Consider the following 18,237-nt stretch of genomic DNA (forward strand, 5'->3'; position numbering starts at 1 on the left):
TGTACTTCCGGTGGCGTTTTCACGGGACTGTGCTTTCAAATACTAAGTGTTCATGCTTACAGAGCTCAGAATTGGTGTCTGAAGCCTTGGAATGACGAGAATAGTGTTTATGTTTACAATTAAGGAGGATTGGCTTTGGCGTTTTTTTGTGTGAATCAGTTAAAATGGTGACGATTCCGGTAAATACTTCTAAGCAAACTGTCTAATTTTGGTAAAACTGTTAAAATACACCATGATATTTCCCAGAAATGATTAAGAACGTGTAAGAAACACCTCAAGTACACGTAAATAGATTCTTCGTTCATTTACCGTCGTATTCAATCACGGAGGTTTCCAGTGGAAAGGTGTGAAATGAAGAAAATACTTGGAATATTTACAACTCCGGGTACTTCCGGTGGCGTTTTCACGGGACTGTGCTTTCAAATACTAAGTGTTCATGCTTACAGAGCTCAGAATTGGTGTCTGAAGCCTTGGAATGACGAGAATAGTGTTTATGTTTACAATTAAGGAGGATTGGCTTTGGCGTTTTTTTGTGGGAATCATTTAAAATGGTGAGGATTCCAGTAAATACTTCTAAGCAAACTGTCTAATTTTGGTAAAACTGTTAAAATACACAATGATAGTACCCAAAAATGATTAAGAACGTGTAAGAAACACCTCAAGTACACGTAAATAGATTCTTACTACATTTACTGTTGTATTCAATCACGGAGGTTTCCAGTGGAAAGCTGTGAAATGACGAAAATACTGGTAATATTTACAACTCCGGGTACTTCCGGTGGCGTTTTCAGGGGACTGTGCTTTCAAATACTAAGTGTTCATGCTTACAGAGCTCAGAATTGGTGTCTGAAGCCTTGGTATGACGAGAATAGTGTTTATGTTTACAATTAAGGAGGATTGGCTTTGGCGTTTTTTTGTGGGAATCAGTTAAAATGGTGACGATTCCAGTAAATACTTCTAAGCAAAATGTCTAATTTTGGTAAAACTGTTAAAATACACAATGATAGTACCCAAAAATGATTAAGAACGTGTAAGAAACACCTCAATTACACGTAAATAGATTCTTACTACATTTACTGTCGTATTCACTCACGGAGGTTTCCAGTGGAAAGCTGTGTAATGACGAATATACTGGTAATATTTACAACTCCGGGTACTTCCGGTGGCGTTTTCACGGGACTGTGCTTTCAAATACTAAGTGTTCATGCTTACAGAGCTCAGAATTGGTGTCTGAAGCCTTGGAATGACGAGAATAGTGTTTATGTTTACAATTAAGGAGGATTGGCTTTGGCGTTTTTTTGTGTGAATCAGTTAAAATGGTGACGATTCCGGTAAATACTTCTAAGCAAACTGTCTAATTTTGGTAAAACTGTTAAAATACACCATGATATTTCCCAGAAATGATTAAGAACGTGTAAGAAACACCTCAAGTACACGTAAATAGATTCTTCGTTCATTTACCGTCGTATTCAATCACGGAGGTTTCCAGTGGAAAGGTGTGAAATGAAGAAAATACTTGGAATATTTACAACTCCGGGTACTTCCGGTGGCGTTTTCACGGGACTGTGCTTTCAAATACTAAGTGTTCATGCTTACAGAGCTCAGAATTGGTGTCTGAAGCCTTGGAATGACGAGAATAGTGTTTATGTTTACAATTAAGGAGGATTGGCTTTGGCGTTTTTTTGTGGGAATCAGTTAAAATGGTGAGGATTCCAGTAAATACTTCTAAGCAAACTGTCTAATTTTGGTAAAACTGTTAAAATACACAATGATAGTACCCAAAAATGATTAAGAACGTGTAAGAAACACCTCAAGTACACGTAAATAGATTCTTACTACATTTACTGTTGTATTCAATCACGGAGGTTTCCAGTGGAAAGCTGTGAAATGACGAAAATACTGGTAATATTTACAACTCCGGGTACTTCCGGTGGCGTTTTCAGGGGACTGTGCTTTCAAATACTAAGTGTTCATGCTTACAGAGCTCAGAATTGGTGTCTGAAGCCTTGGAATGACGAGAATAGTGTTTATGTTTACAATTAAGGAGGATTGGCTTTGGCGTTTTTTTGTGTGAATCAGTTACAATGGTGACGATTCCGGTAAATACTTCTAAGCAAACTGTCTAATTTTGGTAAAACTGTTAAAATACACAATGATAGTATCCAAAAATGATTAAGAACGTGTAAGAAACATCTCAAGTACACGTAAATAGATTCTTACTACATTTACTGTTGTATTCAATAACGGAGGTTTCCAGTGGAAAGCTGTGAAATGACGCAAATACTGGTAATATTTACAACTCCGGGTGCTTCCGGTGGCGTTTTCACCGGACTGTGCTTTCAAATACTAAGTGTTCATGCTTACAGAGCTCAGAATTGGTGTCTGAAGCCTTGGAATGACGAGAATAGTGTTTATGTTTACAATTAAGGAGGATTGGCTTTGGCGTTTTTTTGTGGGAATCAGTTAAAATGGTGACGATTCCGGTAAATACTTCTAAGCAAACTGTCTAATTTTGGTAAAACTGTTAAAATACACAATGATAGTACCCAAAAATGATTAGGAACGTGTAAGAAACCCCTCAAGTACACGTAAATAGATTCTTACTACATTTACTGTTGTATTCAATCACGGAGGTTTCCAGTGGAAAGCTGTGAAATGACGAAAATACTTGTAATATTTACAACTCTGGGTACTTCCAGTGGCGTTTTCACGGGACTGTGCTTTCAAATACTAAGTGTTCATGCTTACAGAGCTCAGAATTGGTGTCTGAAGCCTTGGAATGACGAGAATAGTGTTTTTGTTTACAATTAATGAGGATTGGCTTTGGCGTTTTTTTGTGTGAATCAGTTACAATGGTGACGATTCCGGTAAATACTTCTAAGCAAACTGTCTAATTTTGGTAAAACTGTTAAAATACACAATGATAGTTCCCAGAAATGATTAAGAACGTGTAAGAAAGACCTCAAGTACACGTAAATAGATTCTTAGTTCATTTACCGTCGTATTCAATCACGGAGGTTTCCAGTGGAAAGGTGTGAAATGAAGAAAATACTTGGAATATTTACAACTCCGGGTACTTCCGGTGGCGTTTTCACGGGACTGTGCTTTCAAATACTAAGTGTTCATGCTTACAGAGCTCAGAATTGGTGTCTGAAGCCTTGGAATGACGAGAATAGTGTTTATGTTTACAATTAAGGAGGATTGGCTTTGGCCTTTTTTTGTGGGAATCAGTTAAAATGGTGACGATTCCGGTAAATACTTCTAAGCAAACTGTCTAATTTTGGTAAAACTGTTAAAATACACATTGATAGTACCAAAAATAATTAAGAACGTGTACCAAACACCTCAAGTACACGTAAATAGATTCTTACTACATTTACTGTCGTATTCACTCACGGAGGTTTCCAGTGGAAAGCTGTGAAATGACGAAAATACTGGTAATATTTACAACTCCGGGTACTTCCGGTGGCGTTTTCACGGGACTGTGCTTTCAAATACTAAGTGTTCATGCTTACAGAGCTCAGAATTGGTGTCTGAAGCCTTGGAATGACGAGAATAGTGTTTATGTTTACAATTAAGGAGGATTGGCTTTGGCGTTTTTTTGTGTGAATCAGTTAAAATGGTGACGATTCCGGTAAATACTTCTAAGCAAACTGTCTAATTTTGGTAAAACTGTTAAAATACACCATGATATTTCCCAGAAATGATTAAGAACGTGTAAGAAACACCTCAAGTACACGTAAATAGATTCTTCGTTCATTTACCGTCGTATTCAATCACGGAGGTTTCCAGTGGAAAGGTGTGAAATGAAGAAAATACTTGGAATATTTACAACTCCGGGTACTTCCGGTGGCGTTTTCACGGGACTGTGCTTTCAAATACTAAGTGTTCATGCTTACAGAGCTCAGAATTGGTGTCTGAAGCCTTGGAATGACGAGAATAGTGTTTATGTTTACAATTAAGGAGGATTGGCTTTGGCGTTTTTTTGTGGGAATCATTTAAAATGGTGAGGATTCCAGTAAATACTTCTAAGCAAACTGTCTAATTTTGGTAAAACTGTTAAAATACACAATGATAGTACCCAAAAATGATTAAGAACGTGTAAGAAACACCTCAAGTACACGTAAATAGATTCTTACTACATTTACTGTTGTATTCAATCACGGAGGTTTCCAGTGGAAAGCTGTGAAATGACGAAAATACTGGTAATATTTACAACTCCGGGTACTTCCGGTGGCGTTTTCAGGGGACTGTGCTTTCAAATACTAAGTGTTCATGCTTACAGAGCTCAGAATTGGTGTCTGAAGCCTTGGTATGACGAGAATAGTGTTTATGTTTACAATTAAGGAGGATTGGCTTTGGCGTTTTTTTGTGGGAATCAGTTAAAATGGTGACGATTCCAGTAAATACTTCTAAGCAAAATGTCTAATTTTGGTAAAACTGTTAAAATACACAATGATAGTACCCAAAAATGATTAAGAACGTGTAAGAAACACCTCAATTACACGTAAATAGATTCTTACTACATTTACTGTCGTATTCACTCACGGAGGTTTCCAGTGGAAAGCTGTGTAATGACGAATATACTGGTAATATTTACAACTCCGGGTACTTCCGGTGGCGTTTTCACGGGACTGTGCTTTCAAATACTAAGTGTTCATGCTTACAGAGCTCAGAATTGGTGTCTGAAGCCTTGGAATGACGAGAATAGTGTTTATGTTTACAATTAAGGAGGATTGGCTTTGGCGTTTTTTTGTGTGAATCAGTTAAAATGGTGACGATTCCGGTAAATACTTCTAAGCAAACTGTCTAATTTTGGTAAAACTGTTAAAATACACCATGATATTTCCCAGAAATGATTAAGAACGTGTAAGAAACACCTCAAGTACACGTAAATAGATTCTTCGTTCATTTACCGTCGTATTCAATCACGGAGGTTTCCAGTGGAAAGGTGTGAAATGAAGAAAATACTTGGAATATTTACAACTCCGGGTACTTCCGGTGGCGTTTTCACGGGACTGTGCTTTCAAATACTAAGTGTTCATGCTTACAGAGCTCAGAATTGGTGTCTGAAGCCTTGGAATGACGAGAATAGTGTTTATGTTTACAATTAAGGAGGATTGGCTTTGGCGTTTTTTTGTGGGAATCAGTTAAAATGGTGAGGATTCCAGTAAATACTTCTAAGCAAACTGTCTAATTTTGGTAAAACTGTTAAAATACACAATGATAGTACCCAAAAATGATTAAGAACGTGTAAGAAACACCTCAAGTACACGTAAATAGATTCTTACTACATTTACTGTTGTATTCAATCACGGAGGTTTCCAGTGGAAAGCTGTGAAATGACGAAAATACTGGTAATATTTACAACTCCGGGTACTTCCGGTGGCGTTTTCAGGGGACTGTGCTTTCAAATACTAAGTGTTCATGCTTACAGAGCTCAGAATTGGTGTCTGAAGCCTTGGAATGACGAGAATAGTGTTTATGTTTACAATTAAGGAGGATTGGCTTTGGCGTTTTTTTGTGTGAATCAGTTAAAATGGTGACGATTCCGGTAAATACTTCTAAGCAAACTGTCTAATTTTGGTAAAACTGTTAAAATACACAATGATAGTATCCAAAAATGATTAAGAACGTGTAAGAAACATCTCAAGTACACGTAAATAGATTCTTACTACATTTACTGTTGTATTCAATAACGGAGGTTTCCAGTGGAAAGCTGTGAAATGACGCAAATACTGGTAATATTTACAACTCCGGGTGCTTCCGGTGGCGTTTTCACCGGACTGTGCTTTCAAATACTAAGTGTTCATGCTTACAGAGCTCAGAATTGGTGTCTGAAGCCTTGGAATGACGAGAATAGTGTTTATGTTTACAATTAAGGAGGATTGGCTTTGGCGTTTTTTTGTGGGAATCAGTTAAAATGGTGACGATTCCGGTAAATACTTCTAAGCAAACTGTCTAATTTTGGTAAAACTGTTAAAATACACAATGATAGTACCCAAAAATGATTAGGAACGTGTAAGAAACCCCTCAAGTACACGTAAATAGATTCTTACTACATTTACTGTTGTATTCAATCACGGAGGTTTCCAGTGGAAAGCTGTGAAATGACGAAAATACTTGTAATATTTACAACTCTGGGTACTTCCAGTGGCGTTTTCACGGGACTGTGCTTTCAAATACTAAGTGTTCATGCTTACAGAGCTCAGAATTGGTGTCTGAAGCCTTGGAATGACGAGAATAGTGTTTTTGTTTACAATTAATGAGGATTGGCTTTGGCGTTTTTTTGTGTGAATCAGTTACAATGGTGACGATTCCGGTAAATACTTCTAAGCAAACTGTCTAATTTTGGTAAAACTGTTAAAATACACAATGATAGTTCCCAGAAATGATTAAGAACGTGTAAGAAAGACCTCAAGTACACGTAAATAGATTCTTAGTTCATTTACCGTCGTATTCAATCACGGAGGTTTCCAGTGGAAAGGTGTGAAATGAAGAAAATACTTGGAATATTTACAACTCCGGGTACTTCCGGTGGCGTTTTCACGGGACTGTGCTTTCAAATACTAAGTGTTCATGCTTACAGAGCTCAGAATTGGTGTCTGAAGCCTTGGAATGACGAGAATAGTGTTTATGTTTACAATTAAGGAGGATTGGCTTTGGCCTTTTTTTGTGGGAATCAGTTAAAATGGTGACGATTCCGGTAAATACTTCTAAGCAAACTGTCTAATTTTGGTAAAACTGTTAAAATACACATTGATAGTACCAAAAATAATTAAGAACGTGTACCAAACACCTCAAGTACACGTAAATAGATTCTTACTACATTTACTGTCGTATTCACTCACGGAGGTTTCCAGTGGAAAGCTGTGAAATGACGAAAATACTGGTAATATTTACAACTCCGGGTACTTCCGGTGGCGTTTTCACGGGACTGTGCTTTCAAATACTAAGTGTTCATGCTTACAGAGCTCAGAATTGGTGTCTGAAGCCTTGGAATGACGAGAATAGTGTTTATGTTTACAATTAAGGAGGATTGGCTTTGGCCTTTTTTTGTGGGAATCAGTTAAAATGGTGACGATTCCGGTAAATACTTCTAAGCAAACTGTCTAATTTTGGTAAAACTGTTAAACTACACATTGATAGTACCAAAAATAATTAAGAACGTGTACCAAACACCTCAAGTACACGTAAATAGATTCTTACTACATTTACTGTCGTATTCACTCACGGAGATTTCCAGTGGAAAGCTGTGAAATGACGGAAATACTGGTAATATTTACAACTCCGGGTGCTTCCGGTGGCGTTTTCACGGGACTGTGCTTTCAAATACTAAGTGTTCATGCTTACAGAGCTCAGAATTGGTGTCTGAAGCCTTGGAATGACGAGAATAGTGTTTATGTTTACAATTAAGGAGGATTGGCTTTGGCGTTTTTTTGTGTGAATCAGTTAAAATGGTGACGATTCCGGTAAATACTTCTAAGCAAACTGTCTAATTTTGGTAAAACTGTTAAAATACACAATGATAGTATCCAAAAATGATTAAGAACGTGTAAGAAACATCTCAAGTACACGTAAATAGATTCTTACTACATTTACTGTTGTATTCAATAACGGAGGTTTCCAGTGGAAAGCTGTGAAATGACGCAAATACTGGTAATATTTACAACTCCGGGTGCTTCCGGTGGCGTTTTCACCGGACTGTGCTTTCAAATACTAAGTGTTCATGCTTACAGAGCTCAGAATTGGTGTCTGAAGCCTTGGAATGACGAGAATAGTGTTTATGTTTACAATTAAGGAGGATTGGCTTTGGCGTTTTTTTGTGGGAATCAGTTAAAATGGTGACGATTCCGGTAAATCCTTCTAAGCAAACTGTCTAATTTTGGTAAAACTGTTAAAATACACAATGATAGTACCCAAAAATGATTAGGAACGTGTAAGAAACCCCTCAAGTACACGTAAATAGATTCTTACTACATTTACTGTTGTATTCAATCACGGAGGTTTCCAGTGGAAAGCTGTGAAATGACGAAAATACTGGTAATATTTACAACTCTGGGTACTTCCAGTGGCGTTTTCACGGGACTGTGCTTTCAAATACTAAGTGTTCATGCTTACAGAGCTCAGAATTGGTGTCTGAAGCCTTGGAATGACGAGAATAGTGTTTATGTTTACAATTAATGAGGATTGGCTTTGGCGTTTTTTTGTGTGAATCAGTTACAATGGTGACGATTCCGGTAAATACTTCTAAGCAAACTGTCTAATTTTGGTAAAACTGTTAAAATACACAATGATAGTTCCCAGAAATGATTAAGAACGTGTAAGAAAGACCTCAAGTACACGTAAATAGATTCTTAGTTCATTTACCGTCGTATTCAATCACGGAGGTTTCCAGTGGAAAGGTGTGAAATGAAGAAAATACTTGGAATATTTACAACTCCGGGTACTTCCGGTGGCGTTTTCACGGGACTGTGCTTTCAAATACTAAGTGTTCATGCTTACAGAGCTCAGATTTGGTGTCTAAACCCTTGGAATGATGAGAATAGTGTTTCTGTTTACAATTAAGGAGGACTGGCTTTGGCGTTTTTTTGTGTGAATCCGTTAAAATGGTGACGATTCCGGTAAATACTTCTAAGCAAACTGTCTAATTTTGGTAAAACTGTTAAAATACACATTGATAGTACCAAAAATAATTAAGAACGTGTACCAAACACCTCAAGTACACGTAAATAGATTCTTACTACATTTACTGTCATATTCACTCACGGAGGTTTCCAGTGGAAAGCTGTGAAATGACGAAAATACTGGTAATATTTACAACTCCGGGTACGTCCGGTGGCGTTTTCACGGGACTGTGCTTTCAAATACTAAGTGTTCATGCTTACAGAGCTCAGAATTGGTGTCTGAAGCCTTGGAATGACGAGAATAGTGTTTATGTTTACAATTAAGGGGGATTGGCTTTGGCCTTTTTTTGTGGGAATCAGTTAAAATGGTGACGATTCCGGTAAATACTTCTAAGCAAACTGTCTAATTTTGGTAAAACTGTTAAAATACACATTGATAGTACCAAAAATAATTAAGAACGTGTACCAAACACCTCAAGTACACGTAAATAGATTCTTACTACATTTACTGTCGTATTCACTCACGGAGGTTTCCAGTGGAAAGCTGTGAAATGACGAAAATACTGGTAATATTTACAACTCCGGGTACTTCCGGTGGCGTTTTCACGGGACTGTGCTTTCAAATACTAAGTGTTCATGCTTACAGAGCTCAGAATTGGTGTCTGAAGCCTTGGAATGACGAGAATAGTGTTTATGTTTACAATTAAGGAGGATTGGCTTTGGCCTTTTTTTGTGGGAATCAGTTAAAATGGTGACGATTCCGGTAAATACTTCTAAGCAAACTGTCTAATTTTGGTAAAACTGTTAAACTACACATTGATAGTACCAAAAATAATTAAGAACGTGTACCAAACACCTCAAGTACACGTAAATAGATTCTTACTACATTTACTGTCGTATTCACTCACGGAGATTTCCAGTGGAAAGCTGTGAAATGACGGAAATACTGGTAATATTTACAACTCCGGGTGCTTCTGGTGGCGTTTTCACGGGACTGTGCTTTCAAATACTAAGTGTTCATGCTTACAGAGCTCAGAATTGGTGTCTGAAGCCTTGGAATGACGAGAATAGTGTTTATGTTTACAATTAAGGAGGATTGGCTTTGGCGTTTTTTTGTGGGAATCAGTTAAAATGGTGACGATTCCGGTAAATACTTCTAAGCAAACTGTCTAATTTTGGTAAAACTGTTAAAATACACAATGATAGTACCCAAAAATGATTAAGAACGTGTAAGAAACACCTCAAGTACACGTAAATAGATTCTTACTACATTTACTGTTGTATTCAATCACGGAGGTTTCCAGTGGAAAGCTGTGAAATGACGAAAATACTGGAAATATTTACAACTCTGGGTACTTCCAGTGGCGTTTTCACGGGACTGTGCTTTCAAATACTAAGTGTTCATGCTTACAGAGCTCAGAATTGGTGTCTGAAGCCTTGGAATGACGAGAATAGTGTTTATGTTTACAATTAATGAGGATTGGCTTTGGCGTTTTTTTGTGTGAATGCGTTAAAATGGTGACGATTCCGGTAAATACTTCTAAGCAAACTGTCTAATTTTGGTAAAACTGTTAAAATACACATTGATAGTACCAAAAATAATTAAGAACGTGTACCAAACACCTCAAGTACACGTAAATAGATTCTTACTACATTTACTGTTGTATTCAATCACGGAGGTTTCCAGTGGAAAGCTGTGAAATGACGCAAATACTGGTAATATTTACAACTCCGGGTGCTTCTGGTGGCGTTTTCACGGGACTGTGCTTTCAAATACTAAGTGTTCATGCTTACAGAGCTCAGAATTGGTGTCTGAAGCCTTGGAATGACGAGAATAGTGTTTATGTTTACAATTAAGGAGGATTGGCTTTGGCGTTTTTTTGTGGGAATCAGTTAAAATGGTGACGATTCCGGTAAATACTTCTAAGCAAACTGTCTAATTTTGGTAAAACTGTTAAAATACACAATGATAGTACCCAAAAATGATTAAGAACGTGTAAGAAACACCTCAAGTACACGTAAATAGATTCTTACTACATTTACTGTTGTATTCAATCACGGAGGTTTCAAGTGGAAAGCTGTGAAATGACGAAAATACTGGTAATATTTACAACTCCGGGTACTTCCGGTGGCGTTTTCACGGGACTGTGGTTTCAAATACTAAGTGTTCATGCTTACAGAGCTCAAAATTGGTGTCTAAAGCCTTGGAATGACGAGAATAGTGTTTATGTTTACAATTAAGGAGGATTGGCTTTGGCGTTTTTTTGTGTGAATCAGTTAAAATGGTGACGATTCCGGTAAATACTTCTAAGCAAACTGTCTAATTTTGGTAAAACTGTTAAAATACACAATGATAGATCCAAAAATGATTAAGAACGTGTAAGAAACATCTCAAGTACATGTAAATAGATTCTTACTACATATAGTGTTGTATTCAATCACGGAGGTTTCCAGTGGAAAGCTGTGAAATGACGAAAATACTGGTAATATTTACAACTCCGGGTGCTTCCGGTGGCGTTTTCACGGGACTGTGCTTTCAAATACTAAGTGTTCATGCTTACAGAGCTCAGAATTGGTGTCTGAAGCCTTGGAATGACGAGAATAGTGTTTATGTTTACAATTAAGGAGGATTGGCTTTGGCGTTTTTTTGTGGGAATCAGTTAAAATGGTGACGATTCCGGTAAATACTTCTAAGCAAACTGTCTAATTTTGGTAAAACTGTTAAAATACACAATGATAGTACCCAAAAATGATTAAGAACGTGTAAGAAACCCCTCAAGTACACGTAAATAGATTCTTACTACATTTACTGTTGTATTCAATCACGGAGGTTTCCAGTGGAAAGCTGTGAAATGACGAAAATACTGGTAATATTTACAACTCTGGGTACTTCCAGTGGAGTTTTCACGGGACTGTGCTTTCAAATACTAAGTGTTCATGCTTACAGAGCTCAGAATTGGTGTCTGAGGCCTTGGAATGACGAGAATAGTGTTTATGTTTACAATTAATGAGGATTGGCTTTGGCGTTTTTTTGTGTGAATCAGTTACAATGGTGACGATTCCGGAAAATACTTCTAAGCAAACTGTCTAATTTTGGTAAAACTGTTAAAATACACAATGATAGTTCCCAGAAATGATTAAGAACGTGTAAGAAAGACCTCAAGTACACGTAAATAGATTCTTAGTTCATTTACCGTCGTATTCAATCACGGAGGTTTCCAGTGGAAAGGTGTGAAATGAAGAAAATACTTGGAATATTTACAACTCCGGGTACTTCCGGTGGCGTTTTCACGGGACTGTGCTTTCAAATACTAAGTGTTCATGCTTACAGAGCTCAGATTTGGTGTCTAAACCCTTGGAGTGATGAGAATATTGTTTATGTTTACAATTAAGGAGGATTGGCTTTGGCCTTTTTTTGTGGGAATCAGTTAAAATGGTGACGATTCCGGTAAATACTTCTAAGCAAACGGTCTAATTTTGGTAAAACTGTTAAACTACACATTGATAGTACCAAAAATAATTAAGAACGTGTACCAAACACCTCAAGTACAAGTAAATAGATTCTTACTACATTTACTGTCGTATTCACTCACGGAGATTTCCAGTGGAAAGCTGTGAAATGACGGAAATACTGGTAATATTTACAACTCCGGGTGCTTCCGGTGGCGTTTTCACGGGACTGTGCTTTCAAATACTAAGTGTTCATGCTTACAGAGCTCAGAATTGGTGTCTGAAGCCTTGGAATGACGAGAATAGTGTTTATGTTTACAATTAAGGAGGATTGGCTTTGGCGTTTTTTTGTGGGAATCAGTTAAAATGGTGACGATTCCGTTAAATACTTCTAAGCAAACTGTCTAATTTTGGTAAAACTGTTAAAATACACAATGATAGTACCCAAAAATGATTAAGAACGTGTAAGAAACACCTCAAGTACACGTAAATAGATTCTTACTACATTTACTGTTGTATTCAATCACGGAGGTTTCCAGTGGAAAGCTGTGAAATGACGAAAATACTGGAAATATTTACAACTCTGGGTACTTCCAGTGGCGTTTTCACGGGACTGTGCTTTCAAATACTAAGTGTTCATGCTTACAGAGCTCAGAATTGGTGTCTGAAGCCTTGGAATGATGAGAATAGTGTTTATGTTTACAATTAAGGAGGATTGGCTTTGGCGTTTTTTTGTGTGAATCAGTTAAAATGGTGACGATTCCGGTAAATACTTCTAAGCAAACTGTCTAATTTTGGTAACACTGTTAAAATACACAATGATAGTTCCCAGAAATGATTAAGAACGTGTAAGAAACACCTCAAGTACACGTAAATAGATTTTTAGTTCATTTACCGTCGTATTCAATCACGGAGGTTTCCAGTGGAAAGGTGTGAAATGAAGAAAATACTTGGAATATTTACAACTCCGGGTACTTCCGGTGGCGTTTTCACGGGACTGTGCTTTCAAATACTAAGTGTTCATGCTTACAGAGCTCAGATTTCGTGTCTAAACCCTTGGAATGATGATAATAGTGTTTCTGTTTACAATTAAGGAGGACTGGCTTTGGCGTTTTTTTGTGTGAATCCGTTAAAATGGTGACGATTCCGGTAAATACTTCTAAGCAAACTGTCTAATTTTGGTAAAACTGTTAAAATACACATTGATAGTACCAAAAATAATTAAGAACGTGTGCCAAACACCTCAAGTACACGTAAATAGATTCTTACTACATTTACTGTCGTATTCACTCACGGAGGTTTCCAGTGGAAAGCTGTGAAATGACGAAAATACTAGTAATATTTACAACTCCGGGTACTTCCGGTGGCGTTTTCACGGGACTGTGCTTTCAAATACTAAGTGTTCATGCTTACAGAGCTCAGAATTGGTGTCTGAAGCCTTGGAATGACGAGAATAGTGTTTATGTTTACAATTAAGGAGGATTGGCTTTGGCGTTTTTTTGTTTGAATTCGTTAAAATGGTGACGATTCCGGTAAATACTTCTAAGCAAACTGTCTAATTTTGGTAAAACTGTTAAAATACACAATGATAGTATCCAAAAATGATTAAGAACGTGTAAGAAACATCTCAAGTACACGTAAATAGATTCTTACTACATTTACTGTTGTATTCAATCACGGAGGTTTCCAGTGGAAAGCTGTGAAATGACGCAAATACTGGTAATATTTACAACTCCGGGTGCTTCTGGTGGCGTTTTCACGGGACTGTGCTTTCAAATACTAAGTGTTCATGCTTACAGAGCTCAGAATTGGTGTCTGAAGCCTTGGAATGACGAGAATAGTGTTTATGTTTACAATTAAGGAGGATTGGCTTTGGCGTTTTTTTGTGGGAATCAGTTAAAATGGTGACGATTCCGGTAAATACTTCTAAGCAAACTGTCTAATTTTGGTAAAACTGTTAAAATACACAATGATAGTACCCAAAAATGATTAAGAACGTGTAAGAAACACCTCAAGTACACGTAAATAGATTCTTACTACATTTACTGTTGTATTCAATCACGGAGGTTTCCAGTGGAAAGCTGTGAAATGACGAAAATACTGGTAATATTTACAACTCCGGTTACTTCCGGTGGCGTTTTCACGGGACTGTGGTTTCAAATACTAAGTGTTCATGCTTACAGAGCTCAAAATTGGTGTCTAAAGCCTTGGAATGACGAGAATAGTGTTTTTGTTTACAATTAAGGAGGACTGGCTTTGGCGTTTTTTTGTGTGAATCCGTTAAAATGGTGACGATTCCGGTAAATACTTCTAAGCAAACAGTCTAATTTTGGTAAAACTGTTAAAATACACAATGATAGTTCCAAGAAATGATTAAGAACGTGTAACAAACACCTCAAGTACACGTAAATAGATTCTTACTACATTTACTGTCGTATTCACTCACGGAGGTTTCCAGTGGAAAGCTATGAAATGACGAAAATACTTGTAATATTTACAACTCCGGGTACTTCCGGTGGCATTTTCACGGGACTGTGCTTTCAAATACTAAGTGTTCATGCTTACAGAGCTCAGAATTGGTGTCTGAAGCCTTGGAATGACGAGAATAGTGTTTATGTTTACAATTAAGGAGGATTGGCTTTGGCCTTTTTTTGTGGGAATCAGTTAAAATGGTGACGATTCCGGTAAATACTTCTAAGCAAACTGTCTAATTTTGGTAAAACTGTTAAAATACACATTGATAGTACCAAAAATAATTAAGAACGTGTACCAAACACCTCAAGTACACGTAAATAGATTCTTACTACATTTACTGTCGTATTCACTCACGGAGGTTTCCAGTGGAAAGCTGTGAAATGACGAAAATACTGGTAATATTTACAACTCCGGGTACTTCCGGTGGCGTTTTCATGGGACTGTGCTTTCAAATACTAAGTGTTCATGCTTACAGAGCTCAGAATTGGTGTCTGAAGCCTTGGAATGACGAGAATATTGTTTATGTTTACAATTAAGGAGGATTGGCTTTGGCGTTTTTTTGTGGGAATCAGTTAAAATGGTGACGATTCCGGTAAATACTTCTAAGGAAACTGTCTAATTTTGGTAAAACTGTTAAACTACACATTGATAGTACCAAAAATAATTAAGAACGTGTACCAAACACCTCAAGTACACGTAAATAGATTCTTACTACATTTACTGTCGTATTCACTCACGGAGATTTCCAGTGGAAAGCTGTGAAATGACGGAAATACTGGTAATATTTACAACTCCGGGTGCTTCTGGTGGCGTTTTCACGGGACTGTGCTTTCAAATACTAAGTGTTCATGCTTACAGAGCTCAGAATTGGTGTCTGAAGCCTTGGAATGACGAGAATAGTGTTTATGTTTACAATTAAGGAGGATTGGCTTTGGCGTTTTTTTGTGGGAATCAGTTAAAATGGTGACGATTCCGGTAAATACTTCTAAGCAAACTGTCTAATTTTGGTAAAACTGTTAAAATACACAATGATAGTACCCAAAAATGATTAAGAACGTGTAAGAAACACCTCAAGTACACGTAAATAGATTCTTACTACATTTACTGTTGTATTCAATCACGGAGGTTTCCAGTGGAAAGCTGTGAAATGACGAAAATACTGGAAATATTTACAACTCTGGGTACTTCCAGTGGCGTTTTCACGGGACTGTGCTTTCAAATACTAAGTGTTCATGCTTACAGAGCTCAGAATTGGTGTCTGAAGCCTTGGAATGACGAGAATAGTGTTTATGTTTACAATTAATGAGGATTGGCTTTGGCGTTTTTTTGTGTGAATCCGTTAAAATGGTGACGATTCCGGTAAATACTTCTAAGCAAACTGTCTAATTTTGGTAAAACTGTTAAAATACACATTGATAGTACCAAAAATAATTAAGAACGTGTACCAAACACCTCAAGTACACGTAAATAGATTCTTACTACATTTACTGTTGTATTCAATCACGGAGGTTTCCAGTGGAAAGCTGTGAAATGACGCAAATACTGGTAATATTTACAACTCCGGGTGCTTCTGGTGGCGTTTTCATGGGACTGTGCTTTCAAATACTAAGTGTTCATGCTTACAGAGCTCAGAATTGGTGTCTGAAGCCTTGGAATGACGAGAATAGTGTTTATGTTTACAATTAAGGAGGATTGGCTTTGGCGTTTTTTTGTGGGAATCAGTTAAAATGGTGACGATTCCAGTAAATACTTCTAAGCAAACTGTCTAATTTTGGTAAAACTGTTAAAATACACAATGATAGTACCCAAAAATGATTAAGAACGTGTAAGAAACACCTCAATTACACGTAAATAGATTCTTACTACATTTACTGTCGTATTCACTCACGGAGGTTTCCAGTGGAAAGCTGTGTAATGACGAATATACTGGTAATATTTACAACTCCGGGTACTTCCGGTGGCGTTTTCACGGGACTGTGCTTTCAAATACTAAGTGTTCATGCTTACAGAGCTCAGAATTGGTGTCTGAAGCCTTGGAATGACGAGAATAGTGTTTATGTTTACAATTAAGGAGGATTGGCTTTGGCGTTTTTTTGTGTGAATCAGTTAAAATGGTGACGATTCCGGTAAATACTTCTAAGCAAACTGTCTAATTTTGGTAAAACTGTTAAAATACACAATGATAGTATCCAAAAATGATTAAGAACGTGTAAGAAACATCTCAAGTACACGTAAATAGATTCTTACTACATATAGTGTTGTATTCAATCACGGAGGTTTCCAGTGGAAAGCTGTGAAATGACGAAAATACTGGTAATATTTACAACTCCGGGTGCTTCCGGTGGCGTTTTCACGGGACTGTGCTTTCAAATACTAAGTGTTCATGCTTACAGAGCTCAGAATTGGTGTCTGAAGCCTTGGAATGACGAGAATAGTGTTTATGTTTACAATTAAGGAGGATTGGCTTTGGCGTTTTTTTGTGGGAATCAGTTAAAATGGTGACGATTCCGGTAAATACTTCTAAGCAAACTGTCTAATTTTGGTAAAACTGTTAAAATACAGAATGATAGTACCCAAAAATGATTAAGAACGTGTAAGAAACCCCTCAAGTACACGTAAATAGATTCTTACTACATTTACTGTTGTATTCAATCACGGAGGTTTCCAGTGGAAAGCTGTGAAATGACGAAAATACTGGTAATATTTACAACTCTGGGTACTTCCAGTGGCGTTTTCACGGGACTGTGGTTTCAAATACTAAGTGTTCATGCTTACAGAGCTCAAAATTGGTGTCTAAAGCCTTGGAATGACGAGAATAGTGTTTTTGTTTACAATTAAGGAGGACTGGCTTTGGCGTTTTTTTGTGTGAATCCGTTAAAATGGTGACGATTCCGGTAAATACTTCTAAGCAAACAGTCTAATTTTGGTAAAACTGTTAAAATACACAATGATAGTTCCAAGAAATGATTAAGAACGTGTAACAAACACCTCAAGTACACGTAAATAGATTCTTACTACATTTACTGTCGTATTCACTCACGGAGGTTTCCAGTGGAAAGCTATGAAATGACGAAAATACTTGTAATATTTACAACTCCGGGTACTTCCGGTGGCATTTTCACGGGACTGTGCTTTCAAATACTAAGTGTTCATGCTTACAGAGCTCAGAATTGGTGTCTGAAGCCTTGGAATGACGAGAATAGTGTTTATGTTTACAATTAAGGAGGATTGGCTTTGGCCTTTTTTTGTGGGAATCAGTTAAAATGGTGACGATTCCGGTAAATACTTCTAAGCAAACTGTCTAATTTTGGTAAAACTGTTAAAATACACATTGATAGTACCAAAAATAATTAAGAACGTGTACCAAACACCTCAAGTACACGTAAATAGATTCTTACTACATTTACTGTCGTATTCACTCACGGAGGTTTCCAGTGGAAAGCTGTGAAATGACGAAAATACTGGTAATATTTACAACTCCGGGTACTTCCGGTGGCGTTTTCATGGGACTGTGCTTTCAAATACTAAGTGTTCATGCTTACAGAGCTCAGAATTGGTGTCTGAAGCCTTGGAATGACGAGAATATTGTTTATGTTTACAATTAAGGAGGATTGGCTTTGGCGTTTTTTTGTGGGAATCAGTTAAAATGGTGACGATTCCGGTAAATACTTCTAAGGAAACTGTC

This window comes from Myotis daubentonii, chromosome 7 (assembly GCF_963259705.1).
Source record: "Myotis daubentonii chromosome 7, mMyoDau2.1, whole genome shotgun sequence".
Taxonomy (NCBI): Eukaryota; Metazoa; Chordata; class Mammalia; order Chiroptera; family Vespertilionidae; genus Myotis; species Myotis daubentonii.